Source organism: Leopardus geoffroyi, chromosome D3, assembly GCF_018350155.1.
Source record: "Leopardus geoffroyi isolate Oge1 chromosome D3, O.geoffroyi_Oge1_pat1.0, whole genome shotgun sequence".
In the NCBI taxonomy this organism is placed as follows: domain Eukaryota; kingdom Metazoa; phylum Chordata; class Mammalia; order Carnivora; family Felidae; genus Leopardus; species Leopardus geoffroyi.
This window is the reverse complement of record NC_059339.1, coordinates 36,577,801-36,595,092: the sequence shown is the minus strand read 5'-3', so window position 1 is coordinate 36,595,092 and position 17,292 is coordinate 36,577,801. Positions and strand designations below refer to the sequence as shown.

Genomic DNA, 17,292 nt, shown 5'->3' with positions numbered 1-17,292 from the left:
ATTCGTTCCTAGAAAAGCATTAAGCTCTTTCCCACTAGCCCTATTCTCTTTTGAACTCTTTTATCAACTTGTCACTGTCCCTGATTACATATGCAGCCTGCAGAACCCAGAACGAATGATCGTCCAGGCTCTTCCTTGTTCCAACGACCAGAAAAGTCTTTTCAAAACAAAAAACACTTACTTATCTCTTCAAACCCCAGGGAAAACTGAGAGTTTGACAGCCAAGCAAGCTTAAAAGGCAAATGTGCTTCGCCTAAGAGGGAAAGGTGATGGCACGTTTTGCACATGCGGAAACGCAGACTGAAGCCTATCAGAGAACCGGAAGTAAAACTTGAAGACTTAATATTAATGCCTCCTGAGTAGATCTTCATAACATGACCTCAGTATTTCATTTGATATGAATTCCCTGAATAACAAATATATCCAACTTCATATTGCAATTCAAAATTTATTTTCCAAACCCAAATAGAAATAATCTTTAATATCCATGCTATTATCTTTCAATAAAAATAAAGATATTTTTCCTTATGCATTTGTTAATCAGAACATTTTAAAACCTAGCTGATTTTTTAAAAATGTATAATTTCATAATATAATATAAAAGCAGTGTCAGTAAAAAATACCTCATCTTTATTATGACATTGACATTTTTCTTCATGAAGAGAAGTAAGATAAAGCCAATACTATTTTAGCCTTCCTCCCTTATGAACTCAATGAATTCATAAAGATAAATACCATAAACAAACATTAGTGATCATGCTGTATATATTACAAGGGATTTCATTTTGATCTGACAGGAGGTTTGGTTTTGCAATATTTTAAAAATTATTATAAAATTTCAGAGGTTTTTTGTTTTTAATTTTAGCTTTTCAGCTGATATAATATTTTCTTTCTCTATTATTCATGAGCTTTCTTCCTTTCTTCTTTTTTTATTCTCTGAACTACACTTGTTTTCTGAGACTGGATCTCTACCAACCATGTATAAATCTACTTTCTATGTTTCTCCCCATTCTCAATTGTAATGGATCCTTGAATTGTAGCCCTTTGGGAAATAAGATTCAACGGTCCATAATCTCAAGTAGTCTTCATGATATTCTGAAGTAAACACATGACAAATTATCAAATCTGGAGGTGAGAAAGGGAATACTTGCAATAGCCCCATTTGAGCTGTTATAGACTTCAAAGTGTTTTGCAGGAATCCAAAGATACCCCCAACACGGAATGCCAGTGATGTGATTTTACATGAGCTGTACCATTGCTCAGAGCTATGGCTTCCTCACATAATAATGGGACCCCACGTTTATGCAGAAAGTGGATATGAGGACTAGAGCATGAGTAGAACTTGAAACCACCCAGCCAGAGTAGGAAAATTGTATCAGCAGTTCGAATACCCCAAAGTACAAACTTTAGATGTTGGTATAACATCAGCAGAAACCTGAATGGTGGGAAAGAAGTGGTATTAATTGTACTGTTGGAAAAAAAGAATCTGGTGACACTGGAGTAAGCAAAAGGCACTTATGGAGTGTTATTATGGTTCACAAAGATTCTTGAGAATTTGCCATTATGAATAAATAACCAACCAGCATTGCTTTTGAGAGGACCCAGGAACAACAGTGAGTCATTATTTATTTAAAAATACCCCCAGGAGTTGGGTAAAATGTAAAGGATAAGAGGATAGTGAGGATTCTGGGCCACAGGAAAAAGATAGTATTAAATCAGCTCTCCTCATCGTCTGTTGCAGTGTTCTTGATTCTACCTGGTATAAAGGAGGAAGCTGATCCCTAGTGGCATCACAGGAAAATAAGGTATGATCAAAAAAGTCTTTATAAAGCAGTTAATAATTACAAAACACTAAAATAAAAGTTGTTGGCTAGAAGAGGCTTCCAAGATCCTTTCTGTCTATTGTGAGGAAACAGGGGTAAAGGGAAGGCTAACTATCATTTATTAAACACTTACCATGAAAAGACAACCATTTAAAGCCTCTGCAAATGGTCCTAAGGGCAAAGCGCAAATGAACAAAACATCGATGCAAGAAAATCTATGAAACTTTGCTAAGAAAGATGAGAGTCTGTGCTGTGTGAACCAAGACTCTTCTCCCGTCTGTCTCCCTGCTTAGCAAGGCGACTTCACTCTAGTCTGCTGCAGCCAAGAATGCAGGGCTGTCTCTCCCGGAAGCTCCCAGTAGGAGAGTTTTCTTACCAAGAGGAGCAGAACCTCAGTATTTCTCATTCCCCATCCTCTCACTGCCTGCTGCTGAGGCTAGATCCTAGACAAGTGTGGTCTGGAAGTAGGGATTCCCTTCCTGTTCACAGCTCTAACGCATGGGATGGAAGCTGTATCTTAGTCACAGCTCACTGAGAATTCTGGAGCCCTGATAGCTCTTGCTTCACCTTGTGGCTCCATGAAAGAAGAAACAAGCCAAGAGAAGTTCAGGCCGCTGCCCCTCTCTGCGCACTTCTCAGTTCACCCAGCACTCAGCTCCTGGAGCAGCAGAATCAGAGAGAAGATTGTCGTAATCCCCACTTCAAGTTTCAGAACCCTATTTTAGGGATTTTACGTAGGGGGGAGAAAAGCAGGCTGTAAAACCCATATGTCTCAATCTCTTCCTAAATATATTGACTTCATTTGCAACAAAGATGGAAAAGTTTAAACCTAAACTGCTCCCAAGAACAGTGGAAGTTGTAGTAAAAGACACTGGAAAGAAGATTCAAACTACTAGCAAAATTGTTATGCCATAGGGCATTGTTGAAAGCACGATAGCAATGAATCAGCAATTACTAAAGGTAAACAACTGGGTGTGATCAGGGAGATGGGTAATAGAGCCTTATCAAAACCACTGCAATTCTAGTGTCACTTTATAAATTAAGATGTATATGGTAAACCCTGGACCAACTCCTGAAACTCAAGAAATATAGTGACAAATGAAAGTGCTACACTACAAAACGAAAGGAAGCAGTAGAGGAGGGCTAGAGGAAGAAAAAGACACAAAACATAAAAACAAAAAAAATGGCAGACATGAATCCATTTATATCAATAATAATGTTAAATGTAAATGGATTAAAGAATCCAATCAAAAGTCAGAGATTGCCAGACTCAATTTTAAAAAGTATGATCAGGAGCACCTGGGTGGCTCAGTCAGTAAAGTGCCTGACTTGGTCTCAGGTCATGATCTCACGATTCATGGGTTTGAACCCTGTATAGGGCTCTGTGCTGACAGCTCAGAGCCTGGAGCCTACTTCGGATTCTGTATCTTCCTCTCTCTCTACCCCTCCCTTGCTCATGCTCTGTCTCTCTCTGTCTCTCAAAAATAAACAAATGTTAAAACAAAATTGTTAAAAAAATTAAAAAGCATGATCAAACTATATGTTAACCATAAGATATAAATTTTAGTTTAGTTTAGTTTAGTTATTTTGAGAGAGAGAGAGAGTGAGCATGAGCAGGGGAGGGCAGAGAGAGGAAGAGAGAGAGACTCCAAAGCAGGATCTGCACTGTCAGCACAGAGCCTGACATGGAGCTTGATCTCACAAAGTGCAAGATCATGACCTGAGCCAAAATCAAGAGTTGGACTGACTAAGCCACCCGGGTGCCCCTAGGATGTACATTTTAGACTCAAAGATACAAATAAATTGAAGTAAAAGGATAGAAAAAGAAATACCATGCAAAAAGAAATCACAAGAAAGATGGAGTGACAATACTGAGCAATTAACTCTAAAATAAGAACAATGTTGCTAGAGATAAACGTGGACATTTTATAATGATATGTATGAATCAGGAAGAAATATAAATTATATATATATATATATATATATATATATATATATATATGCACCTAAAACAGAGACCCAAAATATATGAACCAACAATTGACATAATTGAAAAAAGAGACAATTCAACAGCAATAGTTGGAGATTTTAATATCTTACTTTCAATAATGGATAGGAAATTAGACTGAAGATCAACAAGGAGATAGAAGACTTGAACATGTCTTGTTCATGTCAAGAAATCTTGAACAAGACTTCTTTATAGAATACTATAAACTAACTAGACCTAATGGACATTTTTCATAATCCCACCCAATAACAACAAAATATGCATTCTTCTCAAGTGCACATAAGATATTCTCCAAGATAAACTATATGCTAGGCTATAAAACAGGTATTGTAATCATTTGGGACATAAGATTCAACAGTTCACAATCTCAGATAGTATTCTGAAGTAAAAACAAGGCAAATTGAAGGATAGAAATAATACAAAGTATATAAATGTAATAAAATGCAAAGAATCACAATCCAATCACAATGAAATAATATTGAAAGTAATGGCAGGAAAATATTAGGGAAGCTCACAAATATGTGGAAATTAAGCAACACACTTCTAAATAACCAATGGACCAAAGAAGAAATCACAAGGAAAATCAGAAAACACTTTGAGATTAATGGAAATGGAGATACAACATATCAGAACTAACAGAATGCATCTAGAACACAGTTTAAAGGGAAATTTATAGTTGTAAATGCTTATAGTAAAAAAGAAAACAGATTTCAAATCATGACCTTAACTTTCACCTTAAGACACTGGGAAAAAAAAGAGAAAACTAAAGCAAAGAGGAAATAATAGAAATTAAAGCAGAAATTAACAAAATGGAGAATAGAAAAACAAAGGGGAAAATCAATGAAAGCAAAAAGCTGGTTCTTTGAAAAGGTTAACAAAATTGACAAACGTTTAGGTAGATTAACCAAGAAAAAAAAAGCAAGCACTCAAATTATTAGAATCAGAAATAAAAGAGAAGACACTACTATTGGCCTTACAGAATTGTTTTAATGGATCATAAAGTAATACTATGAATGGTAGTATGGCAACAAATTAGATAAACCAACTAAATTTGGACAAATTTGGACAAATTCCTTGAAAGATACAAACTACTCAAACTGACTTTAAAAAAAGATAGACAATTTGAATAAACCTATTGCAAGTGAAGGGATTTAATTGATAATTAAATACTACCCACAAAGAAAGGCTCATACCCAGCAGCAACCTCACTGCTGAATTCTACCAAACATTTAAAGAATTATTATGAATTCTCAACAAACTCTTCTCAAAAGTAGAGAACACTTCCCAAATCATATTATGAGGCCAATATTACCTGATACCAAAACCAAGCTAAGGAATCACAGGAAAACAAAAAACCTATATGTCTTATGAATATGGACACAAAAAATCCTAGCAAACTGAATACAGCAGCACATAAAAAGAATTATACACCATGACCAAGTGGAATTTAATCCAAGGATGTGAGGTTGATTTAACATCTGAAAATCAGTTGACATGATACATTGTATCAATAAAAATTAAAAACTCACATGATCATGTCAATAGTTGCAGAAAAAGCATTTGACAGAAATTCAACACCATTTTACCATAAAAATACTTGATAAACTAGGAATAGAAGGGAATTTTCTCAACATGATAAAGACCATATATGAAAAACCCACATCATACTTAATGGTGAAAGATTGGATCTTTTCTCCTATGTCAGTAATAGGACGAGATGTCTGCTCTCGCCACTTCTATTCAACATTATACCTGAAATTCTCATTAGGTAAGAGAAAGAAAGAAATAATCTAGATTGAAAAGGAAGACATAAACTGTCTTTACTTGGAGTCAACATAATCTCGTATACAAAAAACAAATCCTAAGAAATCCACTAAAAAACAAAATAAAACAAAAAAACAGTGAAATGATTCTGCAGGGTTTCAGGATTCAAGAGCAATATACAAACATTGATTGTATTTCTGTTCACTTAACCAATCTGAAATGAAACGAAGCAAACAATTCCACTTATAACAGCGTTATAAAAAAATATTTAGAGATAAATTTAACAAAAGAAAAGCAAGAGTTATATTCTGATAACTATAAAATGTTGTTGAAAGAAATTAAAAATCTAAATACTTGGAAAAACACCCTGTGTTCATGGATTGGAAGACAATATTGTCAGATGACAACTCTCCTCAAACTGATCTGCAAATTCAGTGCAATCCCAATCAGAATCCCAGGTGACTTCTTAGTAGAAATTGACAAGCTGATTCTAAAATTGATATGGAATTGCAAGAGACTCAGAATAGCAAAACAAACAAAAACCTTGAAAAAGAAAAACAAATTAAGAAGGCTCACACTTTGCAATTTCAAAACTTAATACAAGGCAACATTAATCAAGCTAGTATGGTACTAACACAGGAGTAAACACATAGATTAACGGGGTAAAAATGAGAGTCTAGAAGTAAACCCATACATTTGTTGTCAATTGATTTTCAACAAGGGTGCCAAGATAATCTGATGAGGAAAAAAATGTCTTTTTATAAATGATGCTAGGGACACTGGATACTCGTATAAAAAGGATGAAATTGGACCTTTACATCACACCATATATAGGGATTAACTCAAAATGGATCAAAAGACTAATTGTAAGAGCTAAAACTATAAAACTCTCAGAAGAAAACATAGGGACAGATCTTCATGACCTTAGATTGGCAGATGATTCTTAGATATGACACCAAAAACATGAGCAACAAACAAAAACATAAATCAATTGGGCTTTATCAAATACAAAAAGTTTCATGCTTCAAAGGATTTTAGCAAAAAAGTGAAAAGAAAAACAACAAAATGGAAGAAAATATTTACAAAGTATATATCTGATAAAGAACTTATATCCAGGATATATGATTAATCCTTATAATTCAATAACAAAAAGACAAATAACCCTATTTAAAAATGGACAAAGTATCTGAATGGACATTTCTTCAAGGAAGAATGGCCAATAAGCACATAGAAAGATATTTGATGTATTGATCATCAGGGAAATGCAAATTAAGAGTACATACAATGAGAGACCCCTCTGAACCCACTAAGATGGCTGGAATCAAAAGTCAGATAACAAGTGGTGACAAGGATGTGAAGATATTGGAGCTGTGGGGGAGGAAAAATTTTTCTCTCCCCTTGTAGATTCTTTTGGCTGACCTATTAATTAAATTGACACAAGACCAATTAACAGAGGAGAAAAACAAATTTAATTTTGTAAGTATGGGAGCGTCAAATAGACATGAGGGGTTCAAAGACAATGAGGCAATTAAGGTTTATAGGCCATCCTGAGCTAAGGAGAAGGGTAAAGAGGTCTGGGGCTTCAAAGGCAAGGAAGACAATTCACAGGAAGATGGGAAGGGCAAATGTTTGGCAAGCAAATATTTGCCGTGCCCTGCAGAGACAATGGGACACAGAAAGGAATTTAACAAACAGGCCCTATGGAGCTCCTCCAGCTTAAGGTACTCTTTTTTTTTTTTTTAATGTTTATTTATTTTTTAGAAGGAGAGAGAGACAGAGCACGAGTGGGGGAGGAGCAGAGAGAAGGAGACACAGAATCCGAAGCAGGCTCTGGGCTGCGAGCTATCAGTACAGAGCCTGAGGTGGGGCTCGAACCCACAAACCATGAGATCATGACCTGAGCTGAAGTCAGATGCTTAATATACCAAGGCACCCCTAGCATATACTCTTTGCTATCACCTGCGGTGATAGCTCTCTTCCTGAACAAAGCCCTCTATCTAAATTCTCTTAGGCAATTAAAAGGGAGGTTAAAAGCTCTTCCTGAGCCCTTTGGGCCTTGATTGTCTTCTGCTCAAAATAATCCACATGCCAAAGTGGCACATTCTTGGGTGACTTGTTCCAAATCCCTTAAGAATGTTTGCATATTGCCAGTGAGAATGTGAAGCGGTATGACCTTTTTGGAAAGTGGTCAGGCAGTTTTTTCAACTATTCAATGTAGAGTTAGCGTATGACCCAGCCATCCCACTCCTTAGGTATATATCTAAGAGAAATAAAGCATATGTCCACAAAAAAACTTTTACACAGTGTTTATGGTAGTGTTACTCATCATAGCCAAGAGGTAGAAACAACCCAACATTTGAATGGATACATGGAGAACAGTTAAACAACATGTGGTATATCCATACAATGAAATATTCTTTTGCCTGATTAAAGTACCCATACGTGCTGTAATTTAGATGCATCTTGATTAAACTATGCTAAGTGGAAGAATACAGAGACACAAAAAAAGACCACATATTACATGATTCCATTCTTAAGAAATGTCCAGAACAGGAAGATCTGTAGGCACAGGCAGTAGATTAGGGATTGCTGAGGACGGAGCGTAAGGATAAGAGAATACATGAGCTGGGAAGGGGCAGAGAGAGAGGGAGACACAGAATCCGAAGCAGGCTCCAGGCTCCAAGCTGTCAGCACAGAGCCTGACACGGGGCTCGAACACATGAACTGTGAGATCGTGACCTGGGCCAAAGTCGGACTCTTCACCAACTGAGCCACGCAGGCGCCCCTACACTAACAATTTGTGCCTAACAGTATCTCATTTCTAGGTTCCCATTTCTCAGGTGAGGAAATGGAGGCTTAATATGTTTAAGTCTGAAAGTCACACTGTGAGGAAGTAGAAGAGAGGCCAGTAGAACAGGAAATCTGACTCCCAGTTCACTGTTGGAATTGATATTTACTGGATTTGATTATGAAGTGAAGTAACTGCTTTTGCCTGAATTATACCATTTAACTCTTGAAAAACCTGCTTTCCTCATTTTAGTGATAGGGAAACTGATATCCACAGAAAGTATGTAAACTGGCAAAATTTCAAAGCCGTTCTTTTTACTGAAATTGCCATGCTTATTCCAGCTCATCAGAGCAAAAAGTCACCTGCCTCCATGACAGTCAGCAGAAAGTGGCTGAGACCCAAATATACCAACCCTCTGAGCATAATGTTCATATTAAATGACAACTTTTAATTACCTGCAAAAGAAAGAATAGATCCAAGCCTAGGAAAAAAAAAATACACCTTATACAGTTAAAACGATGTCATCAGTGACATCATTTTATTTATTTACTCAATTTACTTATTTATGAGTTTTGGTCTCAGCTTGATAGGCCACATAAATGCAAAGGCCACGCTCCTAAAAGCCACAGTTTTCAAATGACTAATGTGATTCTAGAGTCACGTGTGTTAAGCCTGCTTTCTATCACCACTTATTTATTTAGCTGAATTACAGATCACTTCAAAAGTCCACTAAGGGTGAAATAATTCCTTATTTGGAATAAGGGAATTGTACAAAACCAGTACTTCTAAAGAGAATAAAATGCTTTCTAAGAAAATTTGTCTTCCGAGAGTTTTGAAATTCAGGCCTACTGAGCCAACACGTATCTGCCAGCAGGACCCACCAGGTCAGCATTCTTGCAGCTTTCTAGAGTTTTCCTAAGAAAGTCCCAAAGAACGATAAGCAGGGCCCAAGGCTTGGAAAATAAGCGGGTGATGGGCAACAGGAAACTACTTCTGGGATAGGAGGAAGGATATCCAGCAGGGGCTTCTTCATCAGATTATACTCCCTCCTCCCTCCCCAGCCTGAGAAATGAGCAAAGAGGCTGACAGAGCTGTATCCTCTAGGAAGAGGACAGAAAATCTGCATGGAACAGCAGAGAAGCTGCAAACTCTACTTGGTTTTGCTTAAAGTAGGTCTTAGGCAAGAATTCTTATTGTCCCAGGGTTATGTTCACGGTATAAAAGCATTGGTTTCTGTGTAAAGATAAAATATCCTCTGTTTCTATAGAAGAGTGTAAGAACTATATTTAAGGGCCACCAGTCAGGAAAATCTTTTTGTGACACCATGGGTGGCCTGCAAAAGTGGATTTCGTGGGAGTAGCCTTCCTCGTATGCAAAATATTTTTTTACATCATTGCCTCAACAAGGTACTTATTCTCTTTAAGATTCTTGGAATGCCAAATGCAATACAATCTTTTGAGAAGAGGCGAGAAAAACCTCAGGAGAGCTGATTAAATACCTGTGCAAGTATTGTCTGAGAGATATAGGGTCATTGGGCATTTTCCCAGAAAAGTCAGTCCTCCCACTGCTGGCTCGTCAGATTCCCAACCTTAGACTTTTAGAGAATTCCAACTAATGCAAGTGTAAAAAAATCTTTAAGACCCTAAAAGCTTTCGGAAAAAAGTGACAGCCTGTTAAAGTTAAGCAAAACTCAAATAAAGGCCTAGGTTATCCGTTCTCAGTGTGTTGGTAACAGAAGCAGTCAGCTTTTCTAAAACAAAGAGATGCCTGCTTCATTAGAGCCCATACAAAATGCCTTTCCCGAGCATGTCTTCTCTTGGCTTCAGCTTCCAGACGCAATCTTGAATAACTTTGAAGATGTGCGAGGGAGTGTTTTAGGTATCCATTACTCTTGGTGGGAAAGGAAGGCCTGAAAATAGAGAAGGAAAGTCTGCTTGGCTTCTTCCCTCCCTCTCCCAGCTCTGTCGCTGTTTTCTGCAAATGCTTTACCATAGCTTATCTAGACAGCAGCTGACACGGGCCACTGATTCACTCTGGGTTGAAAAAGTGACCTCTTGAGGATAGTAATCTCTTTAGTCTGTGATTGTAGAATTGTGACTCACTCTTTCTGTAACACCAAAAAAAAAAAAAAGTCAACTTAGAAACAAACATATGTGAAAGTTGTCAGTAATAAACTTCAAAGGTGGTCAGTTTTGTTTTTGTTTTTGTTTTTTTAAATTTATAGCATTAGATGGATGAACATAGTGTGATGTAACTTCCAGCTAAATGTCATTGCCCTCCCAACTCATCCTAGCTTCGGCTTTGGCTTCCTCTTTCTGGTTGGACAAAGGTTAAAGTGAGGGTAGGATCATGTTCCCAGGTCTCTTGTCCACATTTTCTGACATTCTTTGGCCTTATGGACCCATGGAGGGACTTCCATCAGAGTTGGGCTCCTGGCCTCTCCCACCTTCACCTCCATGGGAAGACTTGTCACACCTCGCTGGATAGCTTGAGGGAAAGATTGACATGCTCAGGTCAGGCCCCTCTGGACGCCCTTCAGGGTCTGTCTGTCCACTGAATGGGTTAACCTGCACCTTCACGTCCCAGGCTGCTCTGCTTCTTTCGGGGAGGCCAAGAGCATGGGAGGGACCTGTGGTTGGCAGGTGCTTGAGTGAGTTTAATTCTGGGGTTTAGAGTTAAGAAGCCGGTTGTAGGCACACATCTAAGTGGCATCCCCATAGCCCCTTAACCCCTCCAATCCAGTATTTATTTGTGATAATACTGATTTTTTTAAATCTCCTGCCACAGTCAAATCCATAGAGACAGGAAGTAGAATGGTGGCGGCTAAGGCCTGTGCCTGAGGGCGAATATGAAGTTATTATTTAATGGATATGTGGTTTTGGGTTTGCAGGATGAAATGGATTCTAGAGATGGCTGATTGTAATGGCTACACAACAAAATGAATGCACTTAGGTAGGTAAATTTTATGTTATGTGTATTTTGTGTTATGTTATGTATTTTGTTATGTTTATGTTATGTTATATATTTTAACACAGTAAAATAAATGGAAAAAACAAGTTCCTTCCAGTTTCTTTGCCTATGTCCCCCAGGACTGGACACATCATACACTTAACTTTCAGTGACTTACAGGAACCAGAAGCTGGAAATGTTACAAAGAACACTTCATCCCCCTTTGATGAGGGGACTTCTATTCTTTTTTTAAGTTATTTTTATTCTATGAGGGGACTTCTCCCCACTTTCTCACCCACTCCTTTCCTTGAGAGGAAAGATGACTTTCCCTGCTAGGCGAGCTCTCACTCACCCTCAGATCCAGCTGGCCTGGAGAAGGGTCCTGTGGAAGTCTTTCCATCTCTACAGGAGATGTTTCAGGGTGTCCAGATTTTCCTTGAACTGGATGGGTTACTTGAATTCTAAAATGAAATATCAGGAAGCCAATCGCATTGTCCATTATGCTGCATTCTTCAACCTAGCTTTTTTTTTCTTTTAATTTTTTTTGTTACATTTATTTATTTTCGAGAGACAGAGCGTGAGCAGGGGAGGGGCAGAGAGAGAGGGAGACACAGAATCAGAAGCAGGCTTCAGGCTCTGAGCTATCAGCACAGAGCCCGACGCGGGGCTCAAACCCATGAACCCTGAGATCATGACCTGAGCCGAAGTCGGACACTTAACTGACTGAGCCACCCAGGCGTCCCTCTTCAACCTAGCTTTTACGAATTTGTTCATTAGCCAAATATTCATTGACTACTTATGTGTTCCAACTCTTCTGAGCACTTGGGACAGAGTGATGAAGCTATTATTTTTATCTCTATCTGTCCAGTTCCTGGGTATTAATGCTTCATTAGGGAAAGAAAACAAAACTGGGGAAGGAAAGAAAAATGTTCAGTGCATTATGTATTGAACCCCTTAAGCCTCTACAATTAACATATTCTTTGTTTAATGTAGAATTGATTAATATTTGTTTATTCAATATATATTGAGTCCCTGTGATAAGTAAGTCACTGAGATGAACAACAGTCTTTGTGAAGCTCCAAGTCTAGTAGGGAAAAAAGAAACACCAGCAAGTACATTCAATACATTATAACTGATGGATAGTGTGGTATGAGCAGAAACAGGACTGTAATTAGCATATTCTTATTTTAAGTAGTTCAATATGGAATACATATGAAATTCTCAATATACCCTTAACTGAAAGCAGTAATCCCCGCCACCTACTTTTTAAAATTCTGGCAAATGCGAGAAATACAGAAATTTAGAAAGGAAAACTAAGGGTAAAAGCAAAAACAACAACAAAACCCCAAAAGCTTTACCTAAAATTAGGACAGAGTCAGATATTATCATGCTTAGAGGTTAGTGCGAACAGGAATCAACACAAAATGGGTACGATTAGCCATCTGCAGGAATCATGGCAGGAAATAAGCCACCCAAGAGATGATTCACAAATGTATTGCTAGCAATTCAAGGGTGTTTTCTACATATCACCAGGGGTCTTAGCATGCTTCCCTAAAAGGGAAGCCATCAATTTAAAATGTAACTAGTAGAAGATTAGTAGTAATTTAAGAAATTGCAAACTGTCATAAGGAAATGATAGAGGATTTGGATGACAGATAAAAAGTATGAAAATGAATAGTATAGTAGAATTTGTCAGTGTGTCCTCACAATCTCTAGGGAAGGAATCTTGCTGATTCTAAAGGCTAGTAAGGGATATCTTAGCAATATTCCTAGGACCGAGGAGAGCAATTTGTCTCATTTGGTAGTTGGATAACCCCTAATTGCAGCTGAGTCTGTTCTTTATTCTATGTTCACTAATTAACTTGCTGATCCAACTGTTGGCCAAGCACAAACTCCCATTGAACTGGCCCAGTAGTCAGGCACAAATGACTACTAATGGTCATCCTGTTAGATATTATCCTCAAGGTAAATTAATGAATGGATATGCTCATGGCTAAACCACTTAGTGAGTTGGATTTAGGGGACTCACTAAGACTCTAGAGACTGCTCATCTTAGATCACTAATAAAATTAATGTACATTCTACATGTGTTGCTCTCTTTCAGATTCAGGGATATTAGCCATGAGACATAAACAACTAGTATGTCTGTCTGTCTGTCATTCTTTTCCTAATCCCCTCAACTTTGTTCATTTTCCATCCACTCAGGCCTGAAATCATAAAAACTTTCTTTGAATTATCTCCATCAGAGTCTAACAATAATCCCATCCAATTAATTTTTCCTTCTTATTCTTCCTTTCACCTAAGTCTGGGCCTTGAAGATATCACAATTATGTGGTGACAAAGTATTTCCAAGTACAAATTGATGTGATTACACACGCCCCACTCCTATTCCACCTAAGTCACTCATTTACTCCCTAAGAGCCCCCCCTCCAGATGAGCGTTAGACAGGCACCCATTGCCACTGTGGACTTAATGCAGAACCAGCAAAAGTGGTTATTATTCTTAATTTCAAAACCTTAGAGGTGATACTGATAGATTCAGTCCACATGTGTGACTTTCCCACCTAGTCTAAAGAAAGAATCTCCAAGCCGGAAAAGAAGGCAATCAAGGGAGGGGCTACCAGAAAAAAAGAAATAAATACAAGTGTAAGAGTGGTGCCCTGCTTCTGCCCCCTCACGACGAGGCCTGAGAAAGGACACTGCCAATCCTCTTATTTATGTTTGGGGACCCATGCAAAGAAAGTTGTTCTGTTGGAGTAGGGCTGGGAGATAGCAGACAGTAAGAGTGGGGACACATTCCCCTCTTCCTCCTCTCATGCTGCCATCATTAAGAAGAACCTGCCAGGTGAAAATGGTAACATGGATGCATTTAGATGCTAGCTGGAGACAGTCTACCTAGTGTCATGAGCTGGAGTGGTGTGGATGGTATCGGAAATCTCCCATGGCCCTCTAGTTCTGAACACTGAGATCGTCTAAGACAGGGACCTGCAAAGGTCCTCACTATCTGAATAAGGACACATCTCAGAAGGAAGATTCTGTGTGGACAGTCTCTGCTCCCAGTGTCTGTCCCATGCCTATGTAGAGGACCACAAGATGAGTGAAATCGTGAACAGGCTTCACCATAGTGTGGAGAAAGTTAAATGGAACATCTCTTTTGTCTACCTTCCCACTCCTTTCACCCTATCTTGAAATGATGGAGTTAAACACCCTGAAAAAAAAAACACAGAATAAGACTTGTTTTACCTGGAAGTGACTCGAGTAAATTTTATCCAGCAAGAAAAATGGAGCTGAGCTCCAGGAATTAAAATGAATTATAGAAAATGAAGACAGTTATGGGTCTTGTTTTTGTTGTTGCACACTTGACTAAGACCTTTAGAATTTGTACCTGCTACTTTCATATTACTAAAATATCTTTTTAATAAGTTCCCTGCCTCTATCTTACATACCACTGTCAAATTAATCTTCCTAAATGCCTACTTTAACAGTGCACTTGATGACTTCCTATTGCTTTCAGGATGAAGTCCAAGCTCCTCATCCCTGAGGCATTGTGAAAGGCCCCACACCATCTGCTCCCCAACTACTTTTGAACATTTTACCTCCTGCCATTTTCAGTAGGAATCCTCTGTTCCCAGAAAGCCATCCCTCTGACTTCCAGCCTCAATGCCTTTGTTCAACATCTTCTCTTACCACCTTCATCACATCTAAAGTGTTCTCCCTGCTTCTTTTATAGAAATCTCAACTTACTTCATAATTTGCTTAAAAAATTGTTTTTACAGTCCATCCTTGCAGTTTTCTGAACACACCTATCCATTTGCATTCCACTACATGGTAAGAAAAGTAGTGATGAGTTGCCAGGGGAAATGAGAGGAATCCCTCAAGATGGGGTTGTCAGAGAATGCTTCCTAGAAAGTGTGCATATATGTTGGGTCATAACGGCAGGTAAAATTTATATATATATGGATGGCAAAGATGGGGGAAAAGCAGTCTATAGGAAGAGATAAAATTATAGGCAAAGATATTTTCCATACATTTGGGGATTGTTGAGTGGTTGAATCAAGCACAAGCTTGATTTTCTTAACTCCTAAAAGTTAAGTTATTTTCTTAACTCCTAAAATATTTATTGTCCGTTCCACAAGTTTTGTATGTAACTGATATCTCTGTCTATACCATATCACCTCTCTCTATATACCACATTTTGTAGGTTATGTATCAACCTACCTATTGGAATGTCCAGGTACACGTACATGACTTGTCTCCAAGTAGGAAAACATTGCTTGGCATGTTTGGGATGTCTTATCACAGATAATTTCTGATGAGTATCACCACCTTAACCAATGATAATACATGAAAATTAAAGGAAACTTAGAATCTGTGTCTGAGCACTGACCTCTCAATAGCACTAATTGTCATTTATTTCTCATTTAGAATTTCTAGGAAATAAAATATCTAAGGTGTTAGCTGTATAGATAGTCAGAATTAACAATGATAATTACAGAATCTGGAGGTAATAAAAGCAACTAGAGAGAAGATAGTGGACATGGAAGAGAGAACAAGATGATCCAACATGAGGATAACTGAAAACTAAAACAAACAAAACAAAATAAGATGGTGCAAACATATAGCAAAGATTTTTCTAAGTGAATTATTCAATAGAACTTGTGATGCACAATATCACTGCTGACAGAGTCAGTTCTTCTGGGAAGAATGTTGGGCTCCTAACGTTACAAATTGAAGAATTGAAACTTTTTCCCCCCCATGGAAAAAATAAATACCAGCTAAATTCTTTTAGGTTTAGTTCAAGTAACTTTTGAGTTGAATGAGCTTTTGTAGGCTGATTTAGGTGCAGAATCAATGTTTTTAGAATAGTTTCTATGTGGAAATATGTTCTGAGTGTCAAAGTCCTTAGAAATAGACTTCTAGAACATAAGTCACTTTTTCATTTGGAAGCTATCTATATTTCTTTTGTAATGGCTTCAGAGCCTAGCAGAAAATTATACTTAGAAGAGGAATCTAGTAAATACATGTTGGGGAAAAAAAATGAATGTATGCAGGTGCTTAATTCTGAATTCACTGGGTGAGACTAGTAATGGTTTGTGTACTGGATGGGAAATGCTCACATTCTTCAAATGATAATTATGAGAAATCACAAGCACAAAATACCTACTACACACTAAAAATTATAATAAATCTTATCATAACAGGTCAGAAATAATTGTCTCCTCTTGGAAGCCACTGATGGGACAAAACTTTGACATGGATCTGCAGAGTGAAAGGAAGGATTCAAAGGACTTTGGAAGTAAAATGCATCTGGGAATCCACAACATTTGTTTCATTTATTCATTCATTCATTCATTCATTCATTCATTCATTTGTATACATTTATGTATATTCTTTCATCTATTTATCCAGCCTAAGTATTAGTTTTCTACCACGACAGTAACCAATATCACAAATTTAGTATTTTAATATAACACACATATAGTATCTTACAATTATGTAGGTTAGGAGTACAGGTGAAAATCAAAGTATCAGCTGGCTAGGATCTCATGTGGAAGCTCAGAAAAGAATCTTGTAAACTTATAAACCCATTCAGGTTGTTGCCAGAATCCAGTTCCTTACAGATGTAGAGTGAGGTTTTCACTTTTTTTCTCATGGCCAGCTGGAGATTTCCCTTAGCTCCTAGATATCCGTCTCTGATCCTTGCTTATGGCCTTCTACATATAGGAACCAACAACTGGGCAGTCATCCTTCTCATACTTGGAATCTCTCCGACTTCCTGTTACCAGGATAATTCAGGAAATGGTCCACACCATTTTAGGGTTCATAATCTGCATTATATCTGCGAAGTCCCTGTGAATGTAACACATTCACATCCAGGGTGTGAACTTCTCTGGAGGGCCATTCTGCTTACCAAAGCCAACAGTAATTATTGTTGCTATGGACCTTTTCTATTTTCAATAA

General features: G+C 37.8%; 1 long non-coding RNA gene across 2 annotated transcripts in view; it reads left to right on the top strand.

The window, feature by feature from the left end:
• LOC123587900 overlaps positions 1 to 17,292 on the top strand; it is a 52,672-nt gene that overhangs the window by 13,123 nt on the left and 22,257 nt on the right. For both annotated transcript variants that reach the window (XR_006707597.1, XR_006707596.1), the window contains exon 4: positions 11,274 to 11,335. This is a non-coding gene — a long non-coding RNA (uncharacterized LOC123587900). The remainder of the gene's footprint in view (positions 1 to 11,273; positions 11,336 to 17,292) is intronic.